At 43.0% G+C, this 18,379-nt stretch overlaps 1 protein-coding gene and 1 pseudogene across 1 annotated transcript in view; both read right to left on the reverse strand.

The window, feature by feature from the left end:
• LOC147446059 (uncharacterized) overlaps positions 1-18,379 on the reverse strand; it is a 122,259-nt gene that overhangs the window by 80,823 nt on the left and 23,057 nt on the right. The gene's annotated exons all lie outside the window — the stretch shown is intronic.
• Positions 11,518-17,423, reverse strand: LOC147446060 (calcium-transporting ATPase 10, plasma membrane-type pseudogene; annotated as a pseudogene).

Raw genomic sequence — 18,379 nt, forward strand, 5'->3', positions numbered from 1 at the left:
TACATTAAGTCCTTGAATCCTGAGTTCAAGCATATTGCAGGAAAAGACAATCGGGTAAGCGGATATGCTGTGGCAAGGTATGAGGATGAGCAAGACATGGTAGATGATAATGAAGATGTAGGCACAAGGTTCTACTCCATTAATCATGTTGAGCATAATGATGTTGGCACACGTAGTGCACTTGAGTTGTTTTTAGAAAATGGGTATGAAGGAGATTGGTTGCTTATTGGTGTTATTTGAGTACTTTAACAAAACAGGGTGATTGGTCTGAGCATGAGTTTAAGAGGATACGCAAAAAAGCATATGGGTACTTTCTGCAGGATGGTTACTTATGGAAACATCCAAAACAGAAGGGTGCTATACCACAAAGGGTAGTATGTAACAAACAGAGTCAAGTAAAGCTCATGCAGGAGTTTCATGAGAACCTATGGGCTGGACACCGTGGTGTGTGGGCAGCCTTTTCAAAGCTAAAGGAAAGGTATTGGTGGAAAGGTATGTGCAAGGATGTATGTATCCCACTTTGTGGAATCATGTGTAACATGTCAAATGTATTCAAATGTGCAACATCGTGATGGGTTACATCCTACTTATCCACTAGCCATGCATTACAAATGGGTTGTGGATCTAGTCACCATGCCTTTAGGACTCTGGCAGATGAGGTACTTGGTTCTTGCAAGAGAAGACTTGACTAATCAGGTTGAAGGGCGAGCTTTAAGGACAAAGACTACAGAGACAGTATGTAAATTTCTGGATATAATGTGCTGCTATGGTTGTGTAGGAAAGATAATTGCAGATGGAGGAGAGTTGGATGCCGAGGAAGCAAGGAAATTCTTTTCCAGGATAGGAATCAAGCTTTCCCTTACCACTTCTTACAATCCGGAAGGAAAACAGAAAAAGTGAAAGAGGGCATCCACCAATCATCAAACCCTTGGCTAAAGCTTGTGAAGGGAGAATTAGTGAGTGGTCAAAACTATTGCCATATGCTTTATGGGCTGATCACACGACACACAGCTCAGTAACTGGCTACATGCCTGCAGAATTGATGTATGGTTAAAATTATGTAATGCCCATTGAAGAGACCATTCCCACATGGAATGTGATACCTTGACAAGATGGGCTTAGCAAAGAAGAGCTCCTTGCCTTGCGTATAAGACAGCTAGAAAGAACGCCTGTAGATATTGAGGTTGCAAAAGAAAGATTGAAGAATGCCAGGTTGAAAAGCAAGGACTACTTTGATAGACGACACAATCTAAGAAGGAAGGAAATTAAGCAAGGAGATTGGGTTTTAGTGTATGACAGTAGTCTTGATAACCAGCATACTGTCATGCAAAAGGTTTCAAAAAGATGGTTTGGACCGTATATAGTCAAGTACGTATATGACAATGCCACTTACACCCTGGCTGAATTGGATGGAACAAAGATAATGATACCCATTGCAGGAAAGAGAATCAAGGTATTCAAAGGAAGAGAGGATAGTCATCCGGTTGAACAAGTAAGCGAGAATGAAGGCTTGGAGTCACCCAGTGAAGATGAAGAAGAAGAAACTCCAAGAGAGTCGAACCTGCAAACATTGGCTGTGGCACATACAAGAGGATGTGCAGGTTTAGACGGGGTGGATGTCGTGCCGTGGCACGTGCATGGTGGGAACGAAAGCTAAGCCCTAAAATATTATGGATTTTATGTGTATACCTTAAGTGTGTATAAGTATATGCATTTTCCATTTAGCATGCAAAAATCTAGTCGAAGTCTGATGTGTCACTCTTGTTGCTTGGGAATGGGCTTCAATCCCGGGCTTCTTTGTGAACCTCTTCTTCAAGCCATGATGAAATGAGTCTATAAAACATACCTCCTATCTACTAGGCATCCTAGGTGGCATATGACATGTATAGCATGGCCAAAAGTGGCCTTAGTCATAGTATACCCCATGAGGTGTCATTCTACACATAGTAGGTGCACTTTGGAGTGATTATGGACCTAGAAAAATCCCTTAGAAAAGTGGTTACGAGTTTGTTTGATCTCATCCATGATGTATGCCAAGCTCTCTCTCAATTTTTATGAAGCTACTTTATGCACATGTTCCCACCATAGCTCAACAACTCTTGACATGTGGCGGCAAGGAGAAGATATTTGGAGAAAGATCTAGAAGAACCTCTAGATATTTCTTGAACAGAAAGATCTAGAAACTTTGAACATAATTTCGAGATATTTTGAAAAGAGAGACACTTGTCACACAAATCCCTTGGATATTTCTAAGCAAATATCTTCTTCAAGAGGCAACTTCACCTATAAATAGAGCCTCTTGCCCCTCACTTGGGCATCAAGCAAACCATCAAGCAATCAAGCGCTCAAGCAATCCCCATAATCAAGCCACTCTATCAAGCCATCACCCAACCTCCTATCCATCTCCTTGAGGAACACTTTCTCTCAATTTCAGCCCAACGCATCTTGAGCTTGCTACTTAGTGCCTCAAGCCTTCTATCTCCTCACTTGTAATACTCATACACTCTATGTAACCTTCTTTCATCAATAAAGACACATTGTTGGTGGCTTGCAAATGGTGTTGGGGACTACTACACATCATCTACTTCATCAAGTTGGCTACAATACCACAAGTGTTGAGGTGTGCTTCACTTCTTTGGATTAAGCTTGTTTGGGTCTTTGTGTGTTGGTTGTCTCTCTTATCTCTTCCCTCCATTGTTTGACTGCTTTCTGAGCTTTCTTAGATGAATAACCCCAATGGTGTAACTTTTCAACTCTTTCACTTTGTGCAATATATTAGAATTAACGTTTGTATTAGTTGTAAAATCCACTTCCAACAGAGAATTGTGTTACTCTTTGGTCCGGAAAGACTGCAAGAAATTCTTCTTTCTCCACGTTCTCTTATTTTTCCACTACTAGACTACTATAATGCTTTCAATGTGCACATATTTATTCTCCTCTAGGGGTTGAGTCTTGCTTTCTTAATATTACTATGAACCAAGAAGACTTGTACACACGGCTCACTGCTATCGCTAGGCAAATTATCTACATCTTTGTAAGCACTAAGTTACAGTTTCAAAGAACCATTCGCAGTCTATTTGGAGCACAACCACTTGCTATTATAAATGCATTAGTGAACCCTTTCATCGTGCCTTTGATTAGATACGATCAAACCCTTAATGTTTTCATCTTTGGTTTGTTTTGAGGGTTTCACGTGTGCGTATGTGTGTGTCTGCGTGTAAGATTCCAATGGCTACACACAATGTATTTGCTACAAACCCTAAGCTTGCTTAAGTGAAAAGCTTCACAGTCTCCCCACAAACCCTCACAGCTAGAGGACTGGCGCCTTCCTAGCAAGACCGCGAACTCTTTGACGACATAAAACCTATATCCTACCTAACTTAATGTAACCTAACTTATTATATCTATCTAACCTATAACCTAACCTAACCGAAGTCTGTTTGCGCTTTTAAAAGTACACGAGTCATCTTCGAAGTCTGATTGCATTTTTTCTACTATTAATTTGACGCTAGCTCTAAATTAGCCTATAATCGTTATGCCTAACCTATAATCTAACCTAACATAAAACCTATACCTAGCTTAACTTAATGTAACCTAACTTATAACATCTGCCTAACCTAACCGAAGTCCGTTTGCATTTTTAGAAGTACACGAGTCATATTCGAAGTCCGTTTGTATTTTTTTTACTATTATGCCGTCGATAGCTCTAAACTAACCTATAATCTCACCTAACATATAACCTAAACCTAACCTAACATAAAAACAGCACAATGGTGAGGCGTTTAGCAAAACGACAAGCCATACAGCTTTCCCACAATGCATATACGATGTGGGCAAGCTCTATGGCTTGCCAATTTGGCAAACGGCTCACCATTGTGTTGTTTTTAGAGTTGCGAAGCGATTTTATGGCCTGAAACCCGCTCGCAGACATATAGACAACACAATGGAGAGCCGTTGGCAATATGGCAAGCCATAGAGCTTGCCCACAATGCATAAGCTTTGTGGGCAAGCTTTATGGCTTGCCGTATTGCCAAACGGATCGCCATTGTGTTGTTTTTAGGGGCACGAGGTAATTTTAGTGCTTGAAAATCGCTCGCAAACATATAGACAATACCATGGCAAGATGTTTGGCAATACGGAAATCCATAAATCTTGTCCACAATACATATGCATTGTAAGCAAGATATACGGCCTGCCATATTGTCAAACGGCTCGCCATGGTGCTATTTTAGGACTTGAAAACCGCTCACGGACATTTAAACAACACAATGGCGATCCGTTGGCAATACAGAAATCCATAGAGCTTGCCCACAATGCATATGTGTTGTGGGTAAGCTTTATGGCTTGCCGTATTGACGAACGGATTGCCATTGTGTTGTTTTTAATATGCGCTGTGGGTAAGCTCTATGGCTTGCCGTATTGTCAAACGTAGCTTAACCTAACTGAACCTAATGTAGATTTACCTAGCCTAGCCTAACACAACCTAACATAGAACCTAACCTAACCTAACATATAAGATAACCTAACCTAACTTAACGTACCTTAACCTAACCTAACCTAATATAAATTAGCCTAACGTAGCTTAACTTAATCTAACCTAACGTATAAGATAACCTAACCTAACCTAACGTATAACTTAACATAACAATGTAGCTTAACTTAACGTAACCTAACGTATAACCTAACATAACAACGTAGCTTAACTTAATGTAACCTAACCTAATCTAACTTAACTTATAACCTAAACTTAACCTAAAATATAAACCTAACGTATAACCTAACATAATAATGTAGCTTAACTTAACGTAACCTAACCTAATCTAACTTAACTTATAACCTAAAACATAAACCCCATCAACTACATAATTTGAAAAATGACATAATTCAATAATTAAAAAATTCAAAACAAGATTTTTTCATAAACTTAAACAATTTTTTTCCATAATTTAAAATGAAATTTTACATAACAAATCCTAATTTCTTTTAAAGCATTGAAAGTTTAAAACATGAAATTTTCTTTTCTTCATATACAAAGTAATTTAAATAAACTTAATATGCATTTAAAGGTTTGAGCACTCACATTCGTCCTATTTGAGCAATGAAAGTTGTTGTAAAAGTCCTGGACCCTGCAAAAACACACACACAAACACAAAGTTAAACCTTAAACCCTTAATCTACAAGTAGACATGAAAATAATCTTACCTTAGTGTTATGCACTAACCCACAAGCAAGATTAGCACCTTCGACGATGTGTATCGCAGCAGATCTGTGAGAGATGGTGAAGAGGAGAGCTTGAGAAAACGTGGAAGAACTAAGAGAAATGCGCAGAGAAAGCCCGCGGTTTCGATTTTTGCAGGTACCGTCGGTATAGCTATCGGTACAGCCGTCGATACAGTCATCGAAAGAGGCGTCAATATGCGCATTTGCGCTGCCGTCAGAATACGTGCCGGAAGAGGCGTCAGAAATTTGAAAATCAATTTTTTTTAAAACCTTAGCTCCCTTTATAAATACACACACATATACCGACACCCGCCAGTGATGCCAGCAATGTGGCGTCGGAATTCAAGTGACCTCTTGTATTGGACTATGATGATATCTAAAGAGGTGCAGTTGACCTTTAACACCACTAGCCTCTACTTAGGTCTATTAGTATGTATATGTATCTACATGTTTTTGTGCTAATATATATCCTTTGGGAGAGAATTGTAATGTTACGATCAATTGATCACTTAGACATTGAATCTAGGTGCAGTCAACACAAAACGATGGCTACATTGACAACCATAAAATATATATGTATGTACATATATATTTGTTTATGGATGTATGTAGGCACTAAGTACGAGAGCATAACACCCGAAGATTAAACGCTTCCTCTTGGGTATAGTCCTTTTTTAATCGTCGCATTGCGGTCATTGATCCACTCATGCATGGATTATCGCAATGTACCTTTGGTTTTACCACGGTTGAGACTACGATGATATCTAAAGAGGTGCAGTTGACCTTTGGCACTACTAGCTTCTACTTAGGTCTACTAGTATGCATATGTATCTACGTGTTTGTATGCTAATATACTTGTCTACGTATTTATAGATGAGTGAGTAGGGTAGAAAGCTTAATCTCGTATTACTCTTTGTAATGTAGATGTCAGACGAGAGAGTAACTGGTGAGCAGCAGCCAGCTGGCTCTTCTTTTTATTGGTTCACATCTGAGGTGGGCTCCCACCCGGGGTGGACATCGCCTCCCGTGGACCCGAGTCTTGAGTCGGTGAGAACAAGCAAAGAAATAAAGAATGTTTCTACGTAGTTAACCCTAAACCATGAGTGTCATAGGTTTTTTTTTGTTATTTTCAGGCATGGACATCCTACACCTACCCTTCTCAGGTTCCTCCACCGGTCGTAGATCCTGACTTACAGTGGGCTATCTCTTTATGAGACCAGCAATACCTCCATTCGATGGAGGATTTGTTTGTCCGCTACACTCCGCAGCATCTTGCGACCTATGGAATTTCTCCGCAGACTACACCATGGGGGAGTTAGGAAGGTACTCCTTACCTACAGAGCCTCGCACCGACGGCACCTCCCTCTACTCTCCCTTCCTATCGTCCTACTCCTATTCCATCGCAGGATCCTACTCCCCTTGCATCCCAGGGTCCTACTCCCATGGCATCACACGATCATACGCCACTCCATTCCACTCCTGCTTCGCCAGAACATCATCGACGCACTTCCTCTGGCAACGCGCATTGATGCTCATCTCAGGGCAGCGAGCACCGTGAGAGACGGAAGCGGCGGCAGATCTTGTGGTTTGCATGTTTTGGTAGTGGCGGGGGAATGGAGTTCCCACTTTCAGAGTGTACCGCCCTTGACACAGAGGACGAGGATATTGATGTACCCGTGCCAAACATGCATAGGCGCTACTACAGGGTTAAATATGGCGGGGAGGTGGATTTCGGCACAGCACAAGAGGGTAGGGTATTTTCATGCCATCTACAAATTCTTATACATTAAACGTATAAGAACTGTTTTATAAAGTTTAGAGACCAACTGCTCGATCATGCACGGTACATTGAGGACGCTCTGTTAGCTAGATTTCCAAACGCCCCCGATCAATGTTTTTCACAACAATGGTTTAAGGGCTACATAATGACATTTCTAAATAACAAGCAGTCTAGTGTATGACGCGCAACAGCCAACGAGGTCAGAGATCTAGACAGGAGTTACCGCTGTGGCAACATGGCAGAGGCGGACTGGGAGTGGGCAATTCAAGAGAAGAGCGATCAAGCTACAACCGGTTCATGATACAGACAACAACGCGAGGCTCGCGCAAGACAAACTCCCACAAACTATGGCTGAGGAGACAAGAGAGCTTGGAGGGATAAATATGTAAGATTAATTGAATTATAACGTCGATGATTATAAAGATCGTAGTTGATGATTTGGTATTGTTATTGCTAACTTAGGAAAATATGACTCTCTCTCGACCAACCAGAGAGATGGTCAAGTATCGGGAGCGACATATAGAATTTGATACTTAACGATGGTTGTTCGAAAACAACCACATCTCTCGCGAGCAATTTGACGCGGCGGTTGGACAACTACAAGCGGTAAGTTTAAACAAGTAATTTTGTATCAATTGTTTTGAGCTGTTGATAATTGTTTAATTTGGTTTGGGTTTATGTAGAGTCAAACTGATCTAACATACGTGCCTCTGGATGACGACCAGATAGAGGAGGATTAGATAGAAAAATGTTTTGTCAAAACTTTTATAAAGTCCCAATATGGCACAATGTATATATAACTATTTACTTTTTATTGTAACTTTTCTATATAGTTGATCTTTTACAGTTTTAATTGTCAAGGTAAAGTAAATTTAATTTCAGTTCTTTGGTATTTTTTATACTCTTCCAAAAAACGATTGATGTTTCATTGTTTTATGCAGGTAAAAAATAAAGGTGTTCATTTGGGCCACCCAAAATTGGGTGGCCTTAATGAGCACCTTTATTTTTGAATTAGCGTGTAGTGGCAATAAGCGAGGGTAATAAACACGGCAACTGACGCGGTAATACCTACGGGTATATTGTTGCAACTATTATCGCGCTTATTGCTGAGAAACCACTACCACGTGCATAACCGCGGTAATAAACGTGGCACTGACGCGGTAATACCTGCGGGTATATTGCCGCGACTATTACTGCGCTTATTGTCAAGGTAAAGTAAATTTAATTTCAGTTCTTTGGTATTTTTTATACTCTTCCAAAAAACGATTGATGTTTCATTGTTTTATGCAAGTAAAAAATAAAGGTGCTCATTTGGGCCACCCAAAATTGGGTGGCCTAAATGAGCACCTTTATTTTTGAATTAGCATGTAGTGGCAATAAGCACGGTAATAAACACGGCAACTGACGTGGTAATACCTACGGCTATATTGCTGCGACTATTACTGCACTTATTGCTGAGAAACCACTACCGCGTGCATAACCGCGGTAATAAACGCGGCAACTGACGCGATAATACCTGCGGGTATATTGCCGCGACTATTACTTGCTTATTGCTGAGAAATTACTACCGCGTGCATAGCCGCGGTTATTGCCGCCCCCGCAAATTTTTCTCTTTCCTTTTTCCTTTGTTCTTTCGCGACAATGTTAGCGGTTATATACAACTCCTCTTATAGTGTGTGAAGGCATGCGGCAATTCAGCTTCTGCATCGAGGGTGAGGCATTTGGCAATTTTAGCTTCCAAGGGGTAAGATCGCTTGATATTTCGTGGGTCCAAAAATATCCTCTTTTCGGGTGCTTTCCAGTACAGAAGGCATCCGGCCCCTCCTTCCCCTTTCCCTGTGCCTCATCCGGAATTGGACCGCTTGGCGGATCAGAACTTCCAACCTATGCTTGCATTGTAATTTGTGAGTCCATTATTTGATTGTTGGTGAAGCTGGAGTGTTGTGATCATACAGGAATGAACTTGGCGAGCAGCGCAATGGACCAACTCAAAGACACCAGACCAATGCAAACCACCCACTATTGCCAATCCAGCCGAATCGTTGATGCAAACTTCTCTAAAAACTCCACCATTACCACCTACAAGATGACGGTAGCGGTGTTGCAGAACACCCTCTCTACCTGGTCCAAGACCCCTTTCTTGCTTCCCCCACCTCCATGGCTACCCTTCTCTCTTGAGCTCTGATACAAGTATAAAACCAGGGAGACAACTACATGCTCTTCACCACCCAATTGTGCCCTATATAGCCCCTTGGCCATGCTATTTATAGGAACCCCCTTTATCACATGTATGTCCTGGCTTTTTTTTTCCCTTTGCCTACCCAGTCCTACCTTAGGCCTGACAAGGATACAATCTACCATATCTCCATGAGTCAATGTGGTTCTTTTCCGCTGATCTCATTGCTTCAATGGCACAAGGAGTTTCAAAAACTCTATTTATCTTTTGAAGGGGGGAATATTTTGAAGATGATATGTCGTTGCAATATTCATGCCTACAATACCAAGGTCAAAGCTTTGATATATGAAGAAGATGATGGGATAGAAGATGGTGAAAGGAAAGTGCTTAAAAGAACTAAACAGGGGAAATTTTGTAATTTGGGCCAAAAGAAAAAATTGATGCTTTGAGAGGGAGAATTTTTGGGAAAGGGACCATTCTCAAGAGATTTTTATTTTTTTTCAAAACTCACTCAAACAGAGTGAGTAGATTGAATCAATACCAAACAAGTCCATGCTCACCACGAGCCATGAAATCAAAAAGAATTACACAGGTATCATAACTGTTCCATAATAGTTCAATACAACCATCGAAAGCCCCAGCGAGATCAAAAGCTGCAGGAGATTGCCACGGGTAACCAAGGGGCTCCCATCCCCAAAAGCCACCCCCCTCATGATGCATCCACAATAGATTACATAGCATCCTGGTGCCTTTTGTTGGACCATTCTCAAGAGATTTCAAAGCAACACTTCATGTGGGCCCATGAAAAGTGACATCCCTATGCAAATGGTAAAAAGTTGGAGATTTATCCCAAATTTTGTGATCTGAAATTTGTTACTTATATTTTAAAAATGAAAAACATTTTTTTCCCTCTACCATTTCTTACAAGAAAAAAATGACCTCAAACTTTCCCTAATTCCTACTTGTACAATTGCTAGAGAGGTGGTGGCTACCCAACACAAGTGGGAGAACAATTGCATGGACCAGTGACTCATACAAGGTGTGTACAATATAGATCAAGTAAGGGAAAAGGTATGTCTTAAATATCAAAGAAAGTGGATAGATTACCTTTCTTTTCTCTCTCTCTCTCTCTCTCTCTCTCTCTCCACATTTTATGTTTGCATTAACAACATGCCATCTTATAATTGAAAACAAATAAAATTCTAGTAAAAAAGGGCTTTAGAAGTATCCTTCATATATTATCTCCACTTTCCTCCAAGGATGAAAAGCCCTCAAACATATCCCCCCTTAACTCTTACACTTAGTAAATACCATATCAAGGCTACAAGTTCTAATTTTATTAACAACATGTGGACTGAATGGTATAAAATATAGAAAAACCTTGTAAGCTTAATGGCAAGCAAAATATCTATTGGTATTGAAAATAGTGAGGTTGACTAGAGTACAATTGGTTATAGGTGTACAGAGACTATATTTCAGTATCACTACGTCTGAATGCATAGTTTATGAAACCTCCTTGATCTAGTGGACAAGGTGTGGATGGTTGCATTGCAAGGGGAAGATGGCCTAGCTTGAAAACCCACCACCTAGGTAATACCACTACTTGGACAAATTGATAGCTCTCAAAGATCTTGATTAAAGACAAAAGATTGTTTGTCTAATAAAGAATGCAAAATTAAACTTTACACTATGGTTTAAAACTTATTCTTTAAATTCGTTATCACATACTTGAAAGACACCTACAATTGAAATATATGTAACTAGGGTAATATTGATAATCAGATCTTGAATAGACGTGCTATAAGAAGCTTCAAATAAGTGATTACTTTGGAGGATATCCCCATGGAAGCAACTATTTTGTGTTTAATCTTAAATGAAAATTTGAATAGGGAAAGACAAAGATCCCCCATCTAGAGGTCTCTAGTTCAGAAACCATTCACCATCTCTTCTTTTCTTACGCAGTTACATAGTGAATGAGTCGTATATAATTACTACCATGTATATGATAGTGAAGTGTTTGAGCACACTTAGGACTGTCGAGTACTTTTTTCCCTCACTAGGAGGTTTTTTTCCATGATTTGTATAGATGCTCATAATTCTAGGGCTATCTTATTTTGTATATGCACACTAAGAAATGCATTCTCTATTGTGTGCCTTGAGCTTCTTCTTTATCTCCAAGTTGTGTTTGCATTCTTAAAACCATAATGAAAGAGCACAAGGAACAGAGGATGGAGACTCCTCTTTTGCTTTTGGGGGGGAGAGAGAGAGAGAGAGAGAGAGCAGAGAGAGAAACTCTCTACATGCTATCAAAAGAGAGAGACTTTGGAGATTCAAAAGAGAGAGAAAAAGGGAGAGCGCCCTTGCAAAGGAGAGGGAGAGTGGGTTGTTCCAAGGCCGAGTAGGAGAAGGGAGTACAAAGCGAGAGGGAGAAGGGAGTAGGAAGAGAGAGGGAGAGTGAAGGAGGTACCTGAGAGAGAGAGAGAGGAGTAAGAAGGCACGGCAATGTGATGCACTGCTCATATTGATCTATATGTGTGTAGTTATATGTAGTACGTGAGGAGATGTTATAATCAGTTACGAGGCCAAGTGAGGATCTTGCGATCCAAGCAGTTGTGCCGACTAAGATGATGACTGTGTGGATGATGTGGATTATTATTCTCACACCCACCACTTCTGAAAGGGTGTGCACATGATGGATATTTTCGTCACAGCAGCTGAGAAATGCTAAAATTCCTCCCGCAGTGGATATCCCTTGATAGTAGGATTCGTCACGTAGTTACCCGCAACGTCCCTACTTTCTCTCGCTCACTTGCTATATCTGAGAGCACATAGTTTTTTTAAGGTCTGTGTGGTGCGGCGAAAAGCTTTGGCGACAGCTTCGAGGGAAAGCGGAGATCTGCTGCTTCTAACTCATGTGCGCACCCTTTGAACGGGGATGAGATGAGTCGCCTACAATGCCCCTCTTTTTGTAGCTTCCAAATGCCCCATAGGCACGTGATAAAGAAGCTCTACATCAAACTAAGGAATTGTGATCCATGCAATGAGGATAGTGCGGCTAGTAATGCAATTTGGTGCTTAAAGAAGTTCTACATCAAACTAAGGAATTGTGATGCATGCAATGAGGAATATAGTGCGGCTAGTAATGCAATTTGGTGCTCAAGACATGAGGAGCCCACGTCTTGCGCTGTGACGGCATGCGGCAATTCAACTTCCGCGTCAAGAAGCATCAACCTGTAGAATAGAAGGTTGTAATTGGTTGTCCCTATAGCTTCTTTCAAGGCAAAGTTGTGTGCCTTTGTACATGTTGAGGGTGGAATGAAGAGAGTGGTAAGAGACCTCTTTCTGAGCAAGGACTTCCCTTGTTGCCTCCATTGTTTGCCAAAATTGGCTCCAAGTCAACAACCCACTCCAACTTCTACTCTTGAATCACCCATACCACAAGACAAAGTCTCTGGCTCTCCATCACCTACACTTGTGCCCTCAAGCTCAAGAGTTGTTTCTCCTCCAAGCACCAAGACACCACCCACAAGGCTTGGAGATTCCCATCCCTAGACTTTAAAACTCCATTAACGCACCTTCCTCCTACACAAAGCTTGAGCCCACCTGTATCTATTCCTTCCCCAGCCTCACATGCACCATCGAGAGTAGAATCCCAAATACCCAAGAGCTCACTCACAATGCCCTACCCTTGCTCTTAATCAATGCGTTCAAAGAAACGACATACTAGACATCCCCTAACTAACAATATCATCATGAGTTCTTTTGCCTATCTCATCATCTTCCAAATTTCCACATGCCTTCAAGATGCAAGCATAAGTGAGTACATTTGGAGAGATGTGCTCGTGTCGCATCAGCTAAAAATAGCTCTTTGGCTCAAGACATGAGGAGCCCACGTTTTGCGCTGTGAAGGCATGCGGCAATTCAGCTTCCGCGTCGAGGGTGAGGCATTTGGCAAGTTGAGCTTCCAAGGGGCAAGATCGCTTGATATTTCGTGGGTCCAGAAACATCCTCTTTTCTGGTGCTTTCCAGCACAGAAGGCGTCCGGCCCCTCCTTCCCCTTTCCCTCTGCCTCATCCGGAATTGGACCCCTTGGCGGATCAGAACTTCCAACCTATACTTGCATTGTAATTTGTGAGTCCATTATTTGATTGTTGGTGTCGATGAAGCTGGAGTGTTGTGATCGTACAGGAATGAACTTGGCGAGCAGCGCAATGGGCCAGCTCAGAGACGCCAGACCAATGCAAACCACCCACTGTTGCCAATCCAGCCGAATCGTTGATGCAAACTTGTCTAAAAACTCCACCATTACCACCTGCAAAATGACGGTAGCGGCCACTATCCCCATAAACAAGCGATTTCTTTGAAGCCCGAGGAAAATGTTGCGGCGATATGGCTGGCGTGCATTCATCTCATTGAAGAGTTGGCAAAACACAAAGGTGTTGAAGATGACAGTGCGGTTGATGATGTCGGCATCCTCCTCACCAGAAAGACGCAAGAGTTCTACTCCTTTGAATTGCAATGTTAACAGAATTGTTACCTGGTATATGGCTTGGGCAGCCAAGTTTCTCCACATGGTGTAGGTGATAAGTGGCTCTTTTCGGCCCACTGGTGGTTTGTGCATAAGCTCATCGGTTGGAGGCTCTGTTGCCAAAGCCAAAGCACCCAATGTGTCCATGATCAAATTCACCCACAATAGCTGTACCACTGTCAAAGGCACATCCCCTGACGACACCGCCGCAACAAAGTTCACAGCAAGTGCCGTCACATTTACCGTGAGCTGAAACTGGAGGAACTTCTGTATATTGAAGTTGACAGACCGTCCCCATCTCACCACCTTGACAACAGATGCGAAATTGTCATCAAGGATGATGATGTCTGAGCTTTCCTTAGCCACCTCAGTTCCTTGAATCCCCATCGAGAGGCCTATGTCCGCCTTATGCAGCGCCGGGGCATCGTTAGTACCATCACCTGTTACTGCCACTACCTCTCCCATGGATTGGAGGGTCTCCACAAGCAATAATTTGTCTGAGGGTAATGCGCGAGCGATCACAGCCACTCTTGGTAGATTCTCCTTTCGCTCATGTTCTGTCCAGTCCCTGAAGACTGCCCCTTCCACAGCCATTTGATTTGATGCCATTGTCAAGATTCCACATTCCAAGGCAATGGCCTTTGCAGTGGCAAGGTTATCGCCGGTGACCATCCTAACTGTCACGCCAGCAGCTTTCACAGCGCTCACAGCTTTCTTTACTGAGGGCCGACACGGGTCTTTCATCCCAACCACAGCAAGAAATGTTAGATCAGTGTCTGGAAGACTCCGGCTACGCCCATTGGCTTTACCCCCTGTTACAATTTGATCTAGTGGTAGCGTGGTGTATGCCAATGCCACGCACCGCAGACTGCAAGATGCCATGGATTCAATTATGTCATGAAGCTCCTGCTTTTTCTCAGCGGACATTACCCTCTCAGAGAAGGTCTGTTCTGCAGCATAATTAGTCTGCAGATCCATGTCCACCCACTTGTTGCACATGGAGAGAATAATTTCTGCAGCACCCTTCCAATGAACAAATACCACTTTGTTGGATGTCTCCACAGCCACACCAGCACGCTTCTTTGCCGAGTTGAATGTTTCTACCTGCACAATACTAGATTCAGACCTTGTCGCTTGAAAGTTCATGCCGGCTTTCAAGGCCCAGCACAGAAGAGCTTTTTCCGTAGGTGACCCCACCACTTCCACCTGCATCAGCTTCTCATTATTGTTTGGACCACATTGCTTGCTAGAAGCTTCAACACTTCCTGTGCTGTTTTGTGCAGTGCCTTGAAACAAGAGGCTTCTCAAGTTACAGGGCAACATTTGCAGGAACTCAAATTCCTCTACTTCAGAGGTGAGAGTCTTCCCTGCAACCCATGACTTCACTACAGTCATCTGGTTCATGGTAAGTGTACCTGTCTTGTCACTACAAATGGTTGTGGCAGAGCCCATGGTTTCACAAGCGGCAAGGCGACGTACAAGTGCATTATCCCTCATCATCTTTCTCATGGAATAGGCGAGTGTGAGTGTCACCGCAAGGGGAAGGCCTTCAGGAACTGCCACCACCACTATGGTTACGGCTATAGAGAAGATGTGAACCAGAGCATCCATGATGTCAGTGGCACTTGTTTCGCCAGCTAAGAACTTGGGATCTCCACTGCTACTGGAGTGGCCTGTGAAGTAGAATACAATTAAGATGATCAGCACCAGCAATGCCACAGAGAGGCCCACTTTACCAATGAGGGTGGCTGCTGCAGACAATCGTTCTTGCAGAGGTGTTTCTTCAGTACCGCTGTCATTGCTAAGGAGGGCCATCATGCGGCCCCATTCAGTGTTCATTCCTACACCAGTGACAAGCATGGAGCCATAGCCATCTTGAACCTTGGAGCCAGACCGTAAAAATGCTTGCTCATCAGGGTCAGGCATGTAGTAATCACTCTCACCGGTGAAGCTCGATTCATCAATAGAGAGAGATTGACCCTGCACAAGCAAACCATCGGCAGGTACTTGATCTCCAATATTCAGTTGCACTAAATCTCCCACCACAATGTCAACTAGAGGTACAGTTATCTGGTGGCCACCCCTAGTAACTTGCACTTGAATGTTGTCCCTTTCCTCAGACAAGCGCTCAAACTGCCTAGACTGTCTATAATTGCTCACACCAGTCACAACAATCACTAAAAGTATAGCAATAGCAATGCTCACCCCGTCATACCATCCTTCTTTAATGCCATCTGATTTGATGCCGAATGCAAGCGAGAAGGCGGCACAAAGCATAAGAATGATGAGGGTAGTGTCGTGGCAAGCTTCCCACAGAAAGCCCCAAAATGTTTTGCCTTTCTTCCGAGGGTATGCATTCTCACCAAAGACATGCTTCCGATGCAGAAGAGCGTCGGTGCTATAGTGCGAGTCAGCAGTAGTGGGTAGCCCTTCAATCAAATTTGTGTGCAGTTCTGAAGCCAAACCTTGAAGCCCGCCAAGCTTCTGCGGTATCTCAAGATCCCGAGTTTGGACAATGTTAGCAACCGACGTGACAATGTCAGGATGAAATCGTACATTATTTGAATATTGGCTTCCGTCAGCATGTATATTGAGGCCGATATCGACACTTATAAGGGAAACGTCATGAGCAGGACAATCATGATCAATGGTGACAAAATGGGAAGATTGAAAACGCAGTACTGCAATTACCGCAATGCTCGCCACCTTAAATGTGATGTTGATGCGGCCGAATGTTAAGTCGGCGCCATCGACATTGCTCATGGAGGCAGCACTCATGATGGGCTTCACTGCGGGCAAGATGGAATCAACGTCAACAATGAGTACTGTTGATGGCGCAGTTTCCGCCGGCGCTGTCGAGCTGGTGGGCCAGGAGTAATAATTAGGAGGCATTCTCGAGAGAGAGAGACTGTGTGTCTGTGAAACTTGATTGGAGGGAGGGAGAGAGAGAAAGAGAGAGAGAGCTGAGTGTTGAGATGTGGGCAGTACTCGAAATTTTTGTTACCCAAAAGTTGGCTAACCTAAATTGACACTGGATCTGTGCCTCCATGCTCGTGAGTTCAGTTTTATAGCCCATAACGTTTGCAAATTCCTGGCAGTGCCCCAACTTCCCAAGTCATGGCGGATTGAAGTGCACGCCCCGTTTGACGAACCTCCCCAGGACACGTTTTTGGAACAAGTGAAAGCAAGTTAAGCCTCACTGAGTGCTCCGGAAAAATCAATATCACAAACAGACTAAATTCCGTTTAAGGTAGATTCAAAGGGGAAATTTTTCCAAATAACTAGCATGAGAGTCTACCGGGCAAACCTTTTTCCTCCATTGTAGACCATTTTAGGAGTTTCTGCAGGCTAGAGACACATGGAAAAGGTTCATCAAGGTACACTAGAGACTTTATTACAAAGTGAGACTGAGCAGTTCATGAGCTCAAAAAAAGTAGAGTAAAAGAGTGAACAATAGGAGACTTAAATAGTACCGCATTCCTCCTGAGCCAGATAAACCAAAGGATAACACCCCTCCATTATCCATATCGTCCAAGTGGGAATATCCACTGGGAAATTCTAGCCTTAAAGCATTAGTACCTGCAAAATACCCAAAGGAGAGTCCTTAGGGACTGCCACGCCTACCAAAATTTGCAGATCCGTTTGGACAAGATTAGCATGTTGTAGTCCTCTTTTCATGGGGTGACCCTCCCCCCTCCTATGGGTCCATGTATACTTCCCAGTTTTTCTTTTAATTCAATTTCTACTTTATTAAAAAAAAACTAGCGTTTTTTGTAATTATTTCTTTAAATTTTTCAAGCAGATTTTTCCTTCTCCCCCTCCCTTCAGCCAATTGTTTTGTTTCTTCAACCGGTTCAAGGCTAAGCTGATCCACATCCTCAACCCTGTGAGAAACTTGAAAGTGAGGAGACGTTCAAGCCCCAAACTCTCATCGTGTAGTTATTGTAGTCGAGGACATTCGCACGGTAGAGTTTAACTTTGCCACTTGAGCTCAGCAACAAGCTTGAACGCAGCTTTTGGTTTCTAGCTCTGCCAAAATTGGCAGGGTTGCCTCAACAAAGCCATTCTCTCTCTTCTCGTCGTCGCTACATGACAAACTCTCTCTCCTCGAATTGCAATTGTTTGTGAGCATTAAGGTAGAAATGACAAATTAATTGACGTTCACTTCAACTCTGTCTTCCTCCCATGTGAAACCTATTGTAGACTATTCCAATCAAGTACTAGGTCTTTAGGGAGTGTTTCTTTACTTTGGGCGCTCTAGACCAAAGACTGTTGGACGGACGTTTTGGCAAAAGGGAAATCCCTTTCAGTACTTAAAGTGGTCTTGAGTGTTGGGCTCCCGTTGATTCGGAGCTCCCGGGGTGACGGTGGGACGGTGACCACCCGATCTCGGCCAACCGTGGCACGGGCCGCGGGGACGCGCGATGGACCCGGAAATGGGGACGACGGACGATGGGACATAGTCCTGACCTATATATTTCTCCTCACCACACCGTCTACGTACTACGGACGCGTATGGGGGTTTGAGAGCGCCCGGTAACGGGAGTGTCCCCCTCCATTTCCTCACATGGAGGTAATCGGGGGAGTTCGCCACGCACGGGGACTCCATGACCCAGTTTCGGGGCCGTCGGCTCATAGTCGGCGGGTCTCTTTCGGCGAGCGTCGGCAAGGCGCC

The sequence above is a fragment of the Adiantum capillus-veneris genome, chromosome 12, assembly GCF_014529385.1.
Source record: "Adiantum capillus-veneris isolate H3 chromosome 12, ASM1452938v2, whole genome shotgun sequence".
In the NCBI taxonomy this organism is placed as follows: Eukaryota; Viridiplantae; Streptophyta; class Polypodiopsida; order Polypodiales; family Pteridaceae; genus Adiantum; species Adiantum capillus-veneris.